General features: G+C 40.4%; 1 protein-coding gene across 1 annotated transcript in view; it reads left to right on the plus strand.

Moving 5' to 3' along the window:
- esrrga (estrogen-related receptor gamma a) overlaps positions 1-16630 on the plus strand; it is a 149171-nt gene that overhangs the window by 13592 nt on the left and 118949 nt on the right. The window contains exon 2 of the mRNA XM_063882110.1: positions 4724-5169. The gene's annotated coding sequence lies outside the window, so the exon portion shown is untranslated. The remainder of the gene's footprint in view (positions 1-4723; positions 5170-16630) is intronic.

Consider the following 16630-nt stretch of genomic DNA (forward strand, 5'->3'; position numbering starts at 1 on the left):
TAGTCCAGTTATGTCTAGTGTGTGTGTGTGTGTGTGTGTGTGTGTGTGTGTGTGTGTGTGGAGCCTTACCTCATTATGCTCCGTCTTCATTAATAACAGCTATGCTTTTTAATTTCTTTTGCAGGGTCTAAATTAAATGTGTCATCCTTTAAAATAGATAGTGTAGGTCTCACATGTCATCCCCCCCTTCCTCCCTCTCTCTCTCCCCCTCTCTCTGTCTCTGTCTGTTTTTATCATGCAAGCACACAAACAGAGAAGTGCTTTGGGATAATTTACAGGATAAATAAAGCATAGCTCCAATTAGTCTTAAGTCAAATAAATTAGTCATAAATTTAATCAACTAGATTTTATGGAGTTAAGATTCATGATGTTGGTCGCTCAAGACATTTATTCTCAAGGCAGCTACATTATATTAGTATCAGGGAGTAAAGATAATAAGATGCAAAGTAATGACTCTTCTTCTTCTAGCAGCAAATCGAGACAAAGTACCTTCTTTCCAAAATTCTGTTGGATCACTAAGCCCAGGGAAAATGGCTGTGATGATCTCTATGAAACAGTTTTTGTAGTTTTTGTTCTTGCTTACTGTCCATTGCATGTGGAAGGGTGTATATAATGAAATAAATGGGGTTTTGAGCTGTCAATTAAAGCAATTTTTAAAATAAGGTAAAAATGTTAGGCAACAATATTGGGGAAAAAAGGAATCTATAGATAAATATCTCTGATTATTCAATTTCAATTTTTTTCATATGTTCAATATTCAGCATATGGACTGATTTCTACATTTTCACATCTTTGTATTCTAACTTAATTTCATGCAGCGATAAACCTAAGCAGATCATTTGTATGTGGAAGACTTTACGGCAATAAACTGGATTCTGATTTTATTTTTAGTTACCTGATCGTGAAGGTAGAATGTGGCATGCCAAACGGGAATATTAACAATATCTCTTGAGTTTCAGGAATAGGTGAAAACATCAACAAATTATACCTCACTTCGATCTAAAAATAAAATACATTTGCAATCATTTCCTTTCTTCATTATCCTTGGGAAATGCTTGCTCACAGAACAAATATTAATATTACAGTGTGGCCTCGTTGTAATTGTCTCCTGTATAACCAGAGGCATATGGGACTTTTGTAATTTGTGATGATTTGATATTTCTAAGGGCAAATCGGTAAACATGTATTCTGCTAAAGAAAAGCAAATACCTATCTAACTACCAGAAGAAAAAAAATGCGAGGCCAGAATTTAAATATCATTTTAAAGGAGGAATTTCATTAATATTAATGTTTATCTGCTCAATCAAAGCTAGATCTCATGCGATGTCCTATCAAAGGGCTGGATTTACAATGCATAGCCATGAATACAATTGAATAAACTTTTATCCACTGACTTAATTATTTTCCATTGTTTTTTGTTTTTTGAATTATTTCTACATGAGGAGCTTTGACATTGGGCTTTGCTTGAGAAAATCTTTGCAACTTAAAGCTATACAGTTTATGGTGAACACACTGAAAAGCTCGCACAAAGACCGTATCCACCTGAGAACTAACGAGTTAAGTCTCCTGCTTAACAAGAAATGTGTTGCGTTTGCAGATGTGAGGTCTAATTCAGGTGTTCTTGTGTTGTGCGCATACTGAAGTGTCACCCTGGGGTGCAGATAGAAGGCCAGAAACACTTGAGGAGTAAAGAACATCTGTGGTCACATTCACGTATCTCCCTGCTCTTCTTGTTTGTGTGCGTGTGTTGTTTCTGCACCTGAGCTGGCATCAGTTCGCCATGTTTTCCCCTTTTCTTTTTCATTCCTTTTTCTATGTCGGTGCATTCATCTTTCTCCGAGAGCATGGCAGGGCGTGATCGCTTTGTCCTCTCGTTCACCGCCGTTTCTGTCCTCTGGTTTTTTTTTTTGCACCGTGCTCTTTTCCTGGTCTCCCTCTCTTGACCGTTGTTCTCCTCCCTCTTCCCCCTTTCTCCCTCACCCTCCTGCTCTCTCACTGCTGTTCTGTTCCCTCTGTGCTCGTTTTGTCTCGCGGGCCCTGACCTGCCGTTGTGACCCCGCAGAGCGGCGGTGACTTTGGTACACAGTACAGCCTAGTTGGTAGAAGTCAGTGCAGAGGCTACAGATATGAGCTGCAAACTTTATTTCCTTCTAGTCAGCATAAAAGTACGTGTGTGTGAATAGATCCTGTTGCATGCAAGTCCTCCATCTCTCTCAGTGTGTGTGTGTGTACGTGGTGGATCCTGTTGCATGGTAGTCCTCTATCAGTGTCTGCCTCCTGATCTGATTGATTGTTCTGGGTAAATTAGGACTGGGCGCTGGTGATGGGGACAGGAGTGAGTTACACCCTTCACCCCTGTCCTTGCCCTCCACCCTCTTTCGCTTCTCTTCCTCTGTGTCCCTGCTTTGAGTCATCTTCCTCTCTGTCCTCATCCTTTCCCTCACCTGTTCTGCATTTTCGGTTTCTCATTTATGACCCTTCCTTTGATATTTATTTTGCATCTCCTCATCCGAATTCCTGCGTTGGTATGTCATGACTCCTCTCCGTCCCTCGGTTGCACTTTCTAATTAAAGATGAATCGTACAGCACGGTGAGACTTGTATAGTTTATCACAATCACGATGCAAACTCTTTATATCACAGACAGTTATAAGAATGTCTGCTGTTAAAGGTGTCCTTACAACAGTACAATAATAGGTTTAACATATAGCACATCTCTCTATTGTAATAATATAAGGTTATAGGGTTAAAACTGATTACTGACATGCTCTTCCTTGGTCTGTGAGAGCTTTGAATAGTTGTATTACTTAAATATGATTTGTTGGATGGATTTGAATCAATAAATATTTAAATATATGTGTTACTGTAGTCGGGGTCTTGTTCTCGAGTGAGGGAACAATGGAGCGTGAGATGGGCTGGAGAATCGGAGCAGCGGGAGCGGTACTGCAGTCGCTTTACCGCACCGTTGTGACGGAAAGAGAGCTGAGCCAGAAGGCAAAGCTCTGTCGGCCATTTTCGTTCCTACCCTCACCTATGGTCATGAAGGATGGGTCATGACCGAAAGAACGAGATCGCGGATACAAGCGGCCGAAATGGGATTTCTCCGCAGGGTGGCTGGCATCTCCCTTAGGGATAAGGTGAGAAGTTCAGTCATCCGGGAGGGACTCGGAGTAGAACCGCTGCTCCTTCGCGTTGAAAGGAGCCAGTTGAGGTGGTTCGGGCACCTAGTGAGGATGCCACCTGGGCGCCTCCCTAGGGAGGTGTTCCAGGCATGTCCAGCTGGGAAGAGACCGAGGGGTAGACCTAGGACCAGGTGGAGGGATTATATCTCTTCACTGGCCTGGGAGCACCTTGGAATCCCCCAGTCAGAGCTAGTTGATGTGGCCAGGGAAAGAGAAGTTTGGGGCTCTCTGCTGGAGCTGTTACCTCCGCGACCCTGACGGAAAAGCGGGAGAAGATGGATGGATGGATGGATGGATGTCTTATTGTATGAACACTGGAGATGTTCCTCTTTCCACATATCATTCTTATAACTGATGATAGAAGTTGCAAATTGGAGCATAATTAACTTTAAACTATTGTTTCTTAACTCAGAGTTAAGTTGAGCACAGAAAAAAAACTAAACAGAGAAAAGTTCCTCCTCCATTGGATTATTACTATCTTAGTTGATAAGTTATTATTGTGACATTGTCTGAATTAAACTCTAATGTGTTGATTTCTCATTGTTGCATAACAAAACACAGGCCTGATTTAATCAACATTTGAACAAAAGTGATTAAAAACAGGAGACATACTTTATCAAATGTATCTATTTCAAGTCCTACCTGCACCATCATAATACCATAGACTCGCACATCAAAAAAACAAAATGTGTGTGAGAAAAAGGGGGAGTACTGGGAGGGAATCTGTCAGGATATATACAAGTTTGCATTGACTTGTTTCTGGGACCTCTTTGAAATGATTTCTGACACATTCTCAATATTTTCAAATCTTTAGTAAGCCTTTTTTACTCTTCACAAGCAGGTTAGAAAAGTATGAAACTAATATCTCACTTGTTTTGTTGGCGACACTGTATTTAAACTGAGGTACTGATTGTTCCTTCTCTGTTTTCCTCCCCTGTCCTGTCCTCACTCTTCCTCTCCTCTCCTCAGCAGCTACATTTAAACTGCTGAATTGGTAACATTGTCAAAATGCTTATAGCAAATGTGGTTGGGAAACTGGACCCCCCTCCTCCATAAATAGATGTTTGTTTCTGCTCTCTGTTTGTTTGTGTTGCCTCTTTCTGGATCGGGCCTGCAGGGACCATTTTTCAGAAAAGACAGCAAGGCTTTGGGGAATACTCAGACTTCCTCTTTTTCACCCTCCTACACTTCTCCCCTTTCGTCTTGTTCAGACATTTCCCGCTCTCTTCTCTTTCTTCGGTTTACTTACAGTAATCACTTTCCCTTTCAATCCAATTACTTTCTCTCCCTTTTATATCTTATCCTTTTTATTTTTTAGGACGGACTACTATAAAATATTTGTTTTAAAGATGAAAAATCTTAATTCGAGTTCACTTTTAGATTTGCATTCTATTCTTTGAGACACAACATGCATTTCCAATAGATATGTCCATTTTATGTTGTTCTCGTCTCCCAATGTTCTCTTTTGTTGTGGGACTCAGACATTTATGATGATTCAGAGCTTCTGCTACTCTAAAGTAAGTCTCTTTGTTTTTCTTGCAGTAAGACTGGCTGATTGTCGGCAGAGCGCTGGTGTCCTGAAGTAGCACATCAGTTTGGTCAGTTTGCCCAGCGCTCCGTCCTCTCTTCTTTCTCCCTCCCTTCCTCCTTGTTTCGCTTTCTCGTTCTCATACTACCCAACACTCTCTTGAAAAAAAGAGAGAAGCCCCGCTTCATTGCTTAGAGAATGAGCTGTGCCGCTCAGCTGCAGACCGAGAGGAGAGAAGAAAAGAGAGAGGGGGAAAGGGAGTAATAAGGAGGAGAGGACAAAAGCAGCGACACACTTGCATCTGTTGTGGCAGCGTCCTGCAACCGAGAAGCAAATGAGAGTGGGAGAGAGGAAGAGAGAGTACGCCACAGTGAGAGGAGAGAGAGAAAGAGAGGAGATGTCAGACAGCCGTGTCCTTGAGAACTGCACCACAACTCTTTGAAGAGAGCCGGGAGACGGTGTGAGTAACGTGCATCTCAGCGGGACATGAGTGTTTCTGTGTGTGTGTGTTTCATGATTGTACATGTGCAGTGTGTGTATGTGTGTGTGTGTTTTGTGTGTCAAACCTGCTGCTTGCACGCTGACCTGCCAAGCTTACAGTGAAGGGGGTTTGGCTGCCGATCTTCTCTGCTATTGTCTGCCTGCCTAAGTGTTGCTGACAGGGGATTATGGCAAATACAAAACGCCGTATGGACCAAAGAAACACAGTGCCAAACTTCATAGACACACGCATGCATGCATGAAGCTCCATGTTGTGAGCTCTGTTTGACTGTTCTCATTTTTTTGGGGGTGTGTGTGTGTGCGTCCATGTGTGTTTTTTTAATCTGTCTAATCTGCAACATTTAATCATTTTAAGTGGTCTTTTGGAGGGGAAATAGTATGTATTTATTACACTTTCTTACACTTGTGCACCATGTGGCACTCAAACCACCTGTAACCATGCAGAAAAAGTTTAGGGTCAACATTCAAATCTGATTCTCTGACACTTCCTAAACTGATAAGCAGCTCACAAAATGACTGACCATTCTGCCTCATGGTTTATAGACGATAAACACTGTCTTAAGCTACCGTACCTGTGGTGGACTTGTGGCTTAGGGGAAGTAAGTTCAAAGCGTGCTGTCTCAGGATCAGAGCCAAGAGGTGTGACCCATTGAACTATTTGTAACTAATCATAGTTCACAAGCCACACACAGCGTGCCATGGAGCCCAATTGGGTTACACTCATCAAAGTATAATGAGTCAACATGTCACTCATGTCCCTGAAGATGTTCTCAAGATTGATGTCATTGCTGAAGACGTGTGCCATTTCATTGCATTAAGTGTCAAACAGGTGACATCATGAGCTTGGTAGGCAGGTACTCTCTGCTCAGTGGAAAGGAATTTAATATTCTAAGTAGTATACCATCGCCCCCTAATCTAAAAATGACCTGGTTGCATCATGTCTCCTGAAGCAATGTGGATATATCACATGTCCAGTATCTGTGTTTGATCATTTGTAAGGAGGCAAGTGTGACAGAGATCAGACTCTCCGATTTATATTTAGAAATACAATTATGGCATTTTAAGTGCATAAGTAGCATAGCAAAGGATGTGTATCATTTCTCAGATATGAAAGGCATATCACAGGACTTGTGTCTCCTATCATCAGCAAAAGTTTACTGTAAATTATATTGGTTTTCCCTATCGTCTCATAGATGAAACTCTTAAAAAGTCTGACGGACAATATAAGCTGCTGTTTTTTTACTTCTGTGTTTTGATCAGAGCTTTAATCAATGGTCCAATACTTACCACATGCTATAAGTCATATCAATATTCTGATGAAACAGTATATTTGAATCAGTAAACAAAATGTTTGAGTGGTATAACAGCCTACTCTCTAAGCATGTTTCTACCTTTTCTTAAACAATAAAGATAGAACACAGTACTTAGAGTCTCTTTTTGTAGTTACACATGTGATTGTTTTTAAAAATGACTACAAGCTTTTATATTTTAAATGTAGTATTTAAAAATCTCAGCAAAATATGTTAAAAAAAGTACTTTGATCTAGAAATGTACTTTCAATAATATCTGTTGGTATTTTTAGTTGAATTCATTCATGTTATGTAAAAAGTATATACTGTACAACATATTTTCCCAGCATGATTCATATGAAAATTAATTTGCTCAGCATCAATGAACTGAGAGGAGTAACAGGCACAGTGGATGTTGTCCACAGTATACAGTATATATTTAGACTGCAGAAACTGTCCCCAGGGCGAGCATGTACGTGTGCAGTATGTAGTGAGATTGTGAGTATGTGAGCATGGTGTGCAAATGTGTCAGTGTGTGTGTGCACACAGTGTGTTTTGGTTGTGGTGCAATGTGTTTTAGGCTGTTCCAGCCAACCAATTGAGGTCAGCCGCTCAATAATTAAAGCGTGTCACTGGTTAGTGCACAAGCTGGGTCCGACCAATCAGAGGGGCTGATGTCAGATCAGAGTGAGAGAACCAGTGTGTCTGTCAAAAATAAGAGAGAGTAATGATGAGGAACAGAGTTTATAGATTTAAAGGGTAATGTTTTCCATTTCTATGAGCGATCTTGGAAGACACTTTTGAAATGATGCTGGTCAGGCTTGTACTGTCGACCACCATGCGTGTCCAATATTTTCACCTGTTGCAGGTTAAACGTGACAAGAGTTTCCCAACTTCAGTCATTTTTTTAACCTTATTTCAGTATCATGAAATAAGTATATGAGCCATGTTGAGATCAAAATGTCTTTGTTTATCGATGCCTTTCATGGAGTTTATGATATTGTAGATATAACGGTTGCTATTTGAGTTATTTGAACTAAAAAACACAACATAAAACACTTTAACGTACACAAAAAAGACATTGAGGACTTTTCCCAGTATGCTTGTATCTCAGTTGTTCTCATAATTGTGCGTACATATTAGGATGTTAGACATTTAAATGATTTGTCATTTTCTTATTTGAGAATTTGGATTTGTAGTAGCTCTGATTTATTACTGTTTGACTAATTTCCTGAGGTTTAGCATTTGCACCATGGTTAAAACTCAAGCTAACCGTGGTCTTTCTTTTGTGGTATTTGTACGATCTGTCGGCGTTTGAGTTGGTTTCCTCTAAAATGTGTAACCCTCCTGTCAGTCAGTAGCGAGTTAGTCTCTGGGCACGGTAACATGGGCAGTACCAACTCCTCCCAAATATATGAAGCATGGGTTTAGTGCAGATCATGATTTTCACCTTATTGTAATCGCTTTACTTCTGTGCTGTTGTAAAGTTATTGCCATTCTTTTGCAGTAGACCTACCATTCATTTACAGCTTGAATAATAAATCATTGAGCATTGAACACGGCCAGCTAATCACACCATCGGCTCAATTTTATATCTTACAGATTTTGTCAGGGCTGCTCTCCAAAGCTCCAAGGTGCTGACTCTGCAGCTGTAGAGGGTTCAGGAAGTGGTGGACATACCCACAGCTGTTTCCATCAGCAGTAATATCTGCTGTCAGTGGGAAGCCAAAGGCACATCTCACTAATAACACATGTAGCTGTTTGTTGGGTATATAACTGTGGGTTGTGGTTACTGAGCTGCAAGCTTCACCCAACACTTTGTAAGGTGAGGCATCATCCATCTTCAGGTTCTGACGAATTACATCATTCACATTCCCCAGTGCACATTTGTATATCTTTATCAGATCTATGTGTGAGGTGAACGTAGTTACATTTTTTGGGTAATCAGATTACATTATATCATAAATGTTGAGCTTCGGACATTATTGGCAGGATGAAATCTGATCAGAGACGAGCGCCTGATGTGAGCTTGTATTTATCTGGAAGCCTTTCTGGGTGATGCGAATTCCTATTAATACTCCTTGCAGCAGTAACTGCATGCCAGCTTGCTTGTGTACACACACACACACACACACACACACACACACACACACACAAAAACATACACACATGCACACAAACACGCACACACTCTAGTAACAAGAGACTCGTGGTTTCTAATGATGTCATTAGGGACGGCATATAAGAAGTGACATCATTTCAAACAGGAAATTAATTCAAGTTTTTTCCGGCCAATGTATTAAATGATTGTTCTTATTTCACTGTCCTTGGGGAACCATAAAACCCAAATCATTTACATACTTCTAGGTCAAAGTGCTTGTCCACTTGGATCCCTCTTGCCCTTCTTAGTTGCTTCTTCCTCTCAACCTTTCTTTTCCAAGTTGTTCAGTCTGTCCACTGGTGTCTCTCTGTTCTCTTTAAGCCTGCTGTATTTACTGCTAATCCTTTTTATGCTTCTCCCAGCCAGAGGCCCCAGTGAGATCCTGTAGATTTAGCCAGAGGTTGATCTCATGATTAGTATTCAGCTGTCAGAATACGTCAGTCAACTTTTGGAGGCCCCTCTCAATCCTCACCCTCCCACCATCATTTTCGCCATTTAACTCTCAATGTATACTTCTGTGTGTGTGTGTGTGTGTGTGTGTGTGTGTGTGTGTGTGTGTGTGCGTGTGCGTGTGCGTGTGCGTGTGCGTGTGCGTGTGCGTGTGCGTGTGCGTGTGCGTGTGCGTGTGCGTGTGCGTGTGCGCGCATCAGGATGTATGTAGCCGCGTGGTCCTGAAGAGAGAGCCCTGTGTGCATTAATGTAGATACATATCCTCCCTCCTCCTGATCAGGAAGTCGCCCTCCATCATCTTAAATGACATGAAAAGAGCTGAAGACAGATATATGCATGAATTAATTGGCTTGAATAGGAGTATTTAGAAGCTTAATCCATGGGGATTAACGCAAGCAGCCCTCTCCGGATTTAAGCTTCTGTGCGTTCTCAGCGGAGGATTGTTTCATTTCACTCCATCCTCCTCCACAAGCCACCACCTTTAGTTCTTAGTCAGTGAGCCTCTAAAAAGCTGTCAAGTGTAGGATTAGCTATGTAGAATACCACTAGATAGCTAATTGCCTTAATAACCTTTAAAAAATATAATGATTTATTTTTATTGTGACATGTTTTAACACCAGCTGGGTTGCTGTAGTTGTGCTTACCACGTACAAAGATGCCGCTGTTGTTACAGGATTAGTGCATCCACTAGATGGATAATGGCGTTATAGTCTTAAGGTAGGGACATATTGCAAGGAGTTGTACAGTGTTGTGCTTTATTAGGGTCCCTATCTACACCTGAGTGTGTATTTAGCACAATTTAGCTGTCAACTCCATAATTCTGTGTAGCTAATGGTGCTGTTACACTTAAAATGAGTTCTCATGATGTGTTGTCCCACCATGTCTGGAGGCAATAGAGTTTATATCTGATTCAAAAGGCCACTCGTCAAAAAGTGGTAATCGTTGAAATTGGGATAATAGCAGACACTTTCAGACGGACTCTTTTAAAAGCATCGGTGTTTTAGCAATGGTTTAGATAAACGAAAAGTTCCAGCAGTGATTGTTTGAAGAAGGAAAGAAAAAGTATTGAGAGGAAAGTTGCAGCACATCTGGCTTATCGCTAATTGAAGAACACATGAAGGATAGAAACAAATGTTCCCATGCATGGGATGTGACACTTTGATTAGAGGACACTGAGGCCTTAAATGGGTTCTAAGGTCCTTTTAGCGTTGGATTTTCATGAACCTGATATTCTCAGGTAGCTCAGACCAAGATATCCTGACTATTAGTCAGCTCCATAATCCTTTATCTTCTTCCAATGTAATATAGCATTTATGTTAGGTTTGAATAAAACTTGGTAACATTCCACCCATAGCGATAAAGCATATTATACAGCCTTGGAAAAAATTAAGAGACCACTCCACATTTTCTTAAATCTTTATCTCTACATGCCAGTTCAGTGTCTGTTGAATTCCAACCCAAATACATGTTCACTGTAGTTTCTAGAATACAATAAAACAAATTAAAAACAATCTAACTCAAAGACATACTGATAAACTGATAATACTGCAGTAGTCTCTTGATTCTTTCCGGAGCTGTATATGTTCACAAGCTGTGCCCCTTTCATTTCCTATAGCCCTTGCTTTAGCAGCATTGTGTTTCTTGTTTGTTTTTTTAGTTGGTTGGAAATGAGATATTCAAAGATATAGATATTCATTCATCCAGCCAACTACTGCAATACTGATTAAGCCAGAAATATTTCTCTCTCTACTTTCTCCTTTGTACTTTTCTCCTCTTCTGCCTCTCATGTGTCCCCTTCATCTTTACCCTCCATTTTCTTTCGTACCCCTCTCTCTCTCACAAACCACTTCTTGTCTCTCGTCTTCCTCCACTCATCTTTTTTCCAAATAGTGCTCTTCTCTCCTTTCCCCTCCTGCCTTTTCCCTCCTTCATTTATAGGCTCTGCGCTGCGAGTCTACGCGATACTGAGCAGATCAATGCCTATAGATTGGCTCATTGGAAGCCATTAGTTATGGGTTTTTATATAGCTAGTCATTATTGTGCTTAATCTTGCAGAAAATTAAATTTAGAGTTGTGTACAGTGTTTTGGTTAAAAGTTGTTGATTTCCCCCCCCCCCCCCCCCCCCTCACTCACTTCCCAGCTGCTATTTTTCTCACCTTTTTTGCATTTATTCCTGTGTGTATGTGTGTGTGTTCATAATCAAGCAACTACAAATGAATGACAACGTGCTTTAAAAAAAACATGCACATACACAAACAAAGATGCATTTGTTCCCATCACGCAGCGTGGTCATGCCAAAAAAACCTTCAATAAAACTGCCCATACGACAACATGGCTTGGCCACAGTTCTGCACACCTACTGCAGTTTTTTTTCTCTGTGTTGGCAAATTCCTCTATTGTCATAGCCTTTGTATCCAGTGGTTTTAATAAACTAAAAGTGATGGTGTATTGTTTTTTTACCCTGCCACTTTGCTTTTGTTTCTCAAAGAGGTTTGCTAGTCTGTCCAGGTCCAGCTTTAATTTTGATAATGAAGTTTTTTCAGCTTTTGGTCTTCCCCCTCTTTACTCTTTTATTCCCCTATTCTTTTAACCCTTTTTTCCCTTGTGTCCCTCAATATCCCTCTACCAGCCATCATTTTTAACCCAACTTCATCTCACCTGCCTCCTTCCGCTCCTCTGAGTCCTCTCCTTCACTTTATCCCCTTTCTTCTCTTCTGTCCTCATCATCTCTTCCCTCTTTCTCAATCCCTGGTCGTCTTGCCTCTTCATCCCGAATTTCTCTTTGCTCCCCCACACTCACATCCTCTCTAACTAAACAATAGATGCCTTGAGCTCTGGAAGATCGCTTCCCATCCCACCCCAACACCATCAACACCCTCCTCACCACCCTCCTCCTCTCCCACCCCATGATGATATGCAGAGTAGGGTAGCAGCCTTCTTTTGTTTAGCTTAGCGCAAATGAAAATTGCTAATCAATTTTTACCCCCTCTTATTTCATGGCGTGTAGTTCCTGCCCCTCCCCTGCCAGCTGTCATTGTGTGGTTGTAGCGCAGGGCTGAAAGCTTCATTAGCAGGAGGACAGCATGTTTTGCCCCTCAGCACTGTATTCATGGAAATACTAAAGATAGATGGGACGTTGCCTGCTGGTACTCATAGAATAGCACTAATAGATACTTGCTTCTATCTTGTTTTATATATATATATTTTTAAACACTATAAAGGCAGCACATGAACTTAAATTTGAAGTTTTATAAAGAGGTTTATTTCTGTACCTTTGTCTTTCATATAGCTACCTTTTAATAAATCGGCAGGGAAACCAAAATTGCGGCCTTAAAGTGTAGTCACTTTCTATGCATTTTCTTTCAAGAACATATCACATTCCTTAACTCTATATTTTTTTATTTGGAATTTAAGTGTCGTTGATTGATTGTGAATGGCATGTTTTTAGTTGTGCAACATTAAAGACAAATTTGCATTGCCCTATTTTGATATCACACTGTAAAAGTCAACCTGCAATACACAGTGCAGTGTGTGTTAAGACTGGGTGTGAGATTGTACGTCAGCAGCATCTCATTGACTTACATGAGACCTCAACTTCACACTGGCTTTATTTTAGCTTTTTAAACCAAATCATAAGCAGCCAAATATTCCTTTAAAAGTTTAAGTTTCTTTTTTAATTCACTTTCTTGTAAAAGAAATGTAAAAGTATCCAGTTTATAAAATCATTTCTATCATGCATGAAGAGCAGGGCCTTGCCCCAGCAGAAAGTGTTGGTTTGGTGCTCCGCATAAACTATGCTGCAGAGTGGGCGACAGATCCAGTAATGTGATGCACCTCCTCTGAAGTTCATATTATTGTATTTTTCCTCAGGACGTTAGTTGGCAAGATCTATAGAGTTAGACAAAGGTGACCTCTTTTCCTAGAGGAATACATAAATCCCTGTAGTGCAGGAGGACTTGCGTGACTGTGACTGAAAGTAGCAAGACTTAATGTAAAGGGCACTCTTTGGGAGAAAAAGAGCAAACTTGCCAAACAACAAAGCCAATGTTTGCAATGTACAGTCAGAAAAAATAGCCCTGTTTCCAGAAGAAAGGCTACAAAGCTTAGAGCATGTTCACTGAAACTCAGTAAATCCTTTTTATTTATCTTAGCTGACCTTTATTGACTCGTATCTTAACAGTTTAACACTAACATGGCATCCCATCTGTTACCATTTTCAGTATATGCATGTTTCCTGAATCTTGATTAGAAACATTTTCTTTGTTAATACACTCAATATTAGCACGTAATTAAATAAAAGAAGCCATGACATAGAATGTTGCTTCTTGGCCCGTTGTGACCAAGCACTTCCAGCAGAGCTGACGTTTGCCTCCTCAGCATCAGAGTAGGTAAGCAGCTAATGCAGGCATAAAGTGCACAGGTCAGAGGTCACAGGATGGCCACTGGTAATGGAATGGAATAAGAGTGAGAGAGAGGGAGCAGTCCATAATGCTCTAATACAGCCCTCCTCTTATCCCTCTTCCTCTCCGTACTCAGCCACCAGACCACCTTGTTTATGATGAAAATATAAATTGTGAGTAGACCACATGGTCCAACCCTTTACACTCAGTGTTTGTGTGTGGTTGTGTTTTTTATGTGTGTGTATTCTGCTGTAGTTTGGGCTGTTTGTCTGTTGGAAACTGATAATCACAGGCTCCTGTGACTCTGTGAGAGAACATTTACCCCAGCCACATTGGTCCAAACTCTAAAAACATAAATAAACATTGGGTAAGGTGCTCAGATTCAACCCCATTTCTCAGTTATTATTGGTTATGATAACGTTTTACTTTGGAATGTCAGTGCGAGATTTTGGGAACAGAACCACCCTATTAGGCACTGTAGCACCGCACTGTTGGACTGTCTAACACCAGCAGGAACACAATTTGGAACGTTTGGGATGGAAATGTTATTGCTCCCTCGAAACAAGACCATCAGCTTAAAGTGTCGCCCTTTGCAATTAAAAACATGGGTGTATGGGTTACTCACTAAGATGTGTAGATGGTTGTGTAGGGAGTGTAGTTAGACTGCTGACGAGTCAGATTACTTGGTGGTTGTTGGTCAGCTTCATTGTAAACACATGTCTAGCAGACTTAAAACGTGTCCAAGTTTGCAGTATAAGTGTCATCATTAGCAATTGGGATAATTGCCAACACCAACAGAACAACACCTGATTGGTCCTCTCATTTACAGTGACGTAGCTAATGGAAGTCCATTGTGCATCTCACTTTGACCGCTGAAGAATGTTTGACATTTGCTCTTACCAACTTTCCTCCAGCTTACCATTTGATTAAAAAGCTTGCGTCATGTGTATGAACATTTTAAGAAATTAGGAATGTACAGATATCAAAAGTTGCTATTCATCATGAGGCTGTTGACATACGCGTTTAGTATTGTTATCTTATAAAGAAACCTGAAAAACTGTCCATACTGTACATATCACACATGATCTGAAACACACATGACATTTGCCTTTTCTCTTCTTTTCCAACACCATAAAACATAACTAACACATTGACTACTCTAATGGCTCGCTCTCCGTCACCGTCTTGTGCTTGGCCCTAATGTTGATGTCATGAGATGCCCCTCTCTCTCTCACTCTCTGCCTGTTGATCATAGTTTTCCATTCCCTTCTATTAATAGTCAAAGGATCTGTTTGTCACCCTACTTCACGGTGTCTAGTTGCCTCTTGGGTGTTATTAATAACACTAGTGAATATAAATATATTGATACTTTCCATCTGGGGATGAGAAGAGATGACTTGCTTAATTCAATCAGCCCCCTTTTAAATATCTCTCGATCACATGGTGGTTAAGTGCTGTGTGTGTGTGTGTGTGTGTGTGTGTGTGTGTGTGTGTGTGTGTGTGTGTGTGTGTGTGTGTGTGTGTGTGTGTGTGTGTGTGTGTGTGTGTGTGTGTGTGTGTGTGTGTGTGTGTGTGTGTGTGTGTGTGTGTGTGTGTGTGTGTGTGTGTGTGTGTGTGTGTGAGTGTGATGGTGGGTCGTTGCTATGTTCCTAGGATGAGTATCGTGTACCAGCCGTTGTACTAGTTTAATTAACTCCTACTTATACCCACCAATTACATGTATTAACACATGAGTACCAGTGTTATATACAGATCTGACATAGTACATAGATAGAATGGGCATTAAGTAATTAAGGTCAACAAGCCTGAGTGACTGTGTTTGTTTTGACGTCTGGCATTGATCATGAAATATAATAGTGTTGAACATTGACCCTGCACTGAAGATGGAGAAAAATGTTGATTTTCAGACACATTTAGTTCCAAAATGCCATATAATTTTGTGATCTGGATTAGTAATTGTTTATCTCCTATATAGGTTCATCAAAATGTCAAATTTCCACCAACCTTTAAGAGTGCTTCACAACATTATCACATCTCAGGTGTCACAGACAGGTGTAAGACAATGTTATTAAGGTAACACGGATCAGTCCTTTTTCCATGAACATTTACACAAGACAAACAGCTGTTTCAAAAGGTGTTAATGGTGCAGGGTCTGTGTACGTGAAGATGATTAACTCTTCGTATGAGCTTTGTGTGTCGGGGGGGGGGGGGACAGCAAGAGGAAAGGAAAGGACAGACCGTTTTTAAGAAGAAGACTATAGTAATAAAAAATAAAATACTTACCCTGCTTATGAATTCCAATTCCATCCATGTACTTTTATCAAATTAAAAACATTTAGTGTGTCAAATTAATTAGTCCAATCAAAAAAACGAGAAAAACTTTCAAGGACCGCCTCTTTTTGTAGTGCGTAAAACTTATTTCTGGTGACTTTCTTAAACATTGACTCTTCTTTAACATTCAAACTACAAGCTATACTACAAGATAGTACATTACAAGCAGGCTTACCTCTGTTCAAATGTGTCCTCTTCATTAATGTCCTTCTTACCTTCTGTGCTACTGTCTTCATGTTTTCTGCTTACGAATCAGTGGAGTAAAACAAAAACGTGCTCACCTTCCCTAGCTGTCCACTGGAGGTGAATCATGCAACATCAAAGTCCATCTATAAACAACATTGTGGGTTACATCTCATCCCAATGTACAACTGCCTGTCAATACAAGATCAAAGTTCCCAATGGTGGAAAGCTCCAGAAAAAGCAAAAAGTGGATACTGTGTTGTATTGATTATCTTGTGTGTAAAATCAGTTTAAGGTAACATAAGTTGTGTTAGCAGGTGTAGCCTAACTCTTATTAATTAACTTAACTTTTACAACTTGAACTTTTGAGTAAAAAAGACTAGTTCAACTGAGAGAGAGAAGAAAGATGGACACAAATAAAGTGTTGAGGTATAAACTAGAATAGACAATGTAAATGACAGTGTTTTTGTCCAGCTAATTCTCAGCTGCATCTCACCACTCTCATACTCATCATCAATCTCTCTCTGTGTGTATCTGTGTGTGTGCTGCAATGTGGTTTTGGAGTCCAGTGGAAAAGCAGGAAGAGTTGCTAATCCACGTGGCTG

Source organism: Eleginops maclovinus, chromosome 4 (genome assembly GCF_036324505.1).
Source record: "Eleginops maclovinus isolate JMC-PN-2008 ecotype Puerto Natales chromosome 4, JC_Emac_rtc_rv5, whole genome shotgun sequence".
NCBI classification, from domain to species: domain Eukaryota; kingdom Metazoa; phylum Chordata; class Actinopteri; order Perciformes; family Eleginopidae; genus Eleginops; species Eleginops maclovinus.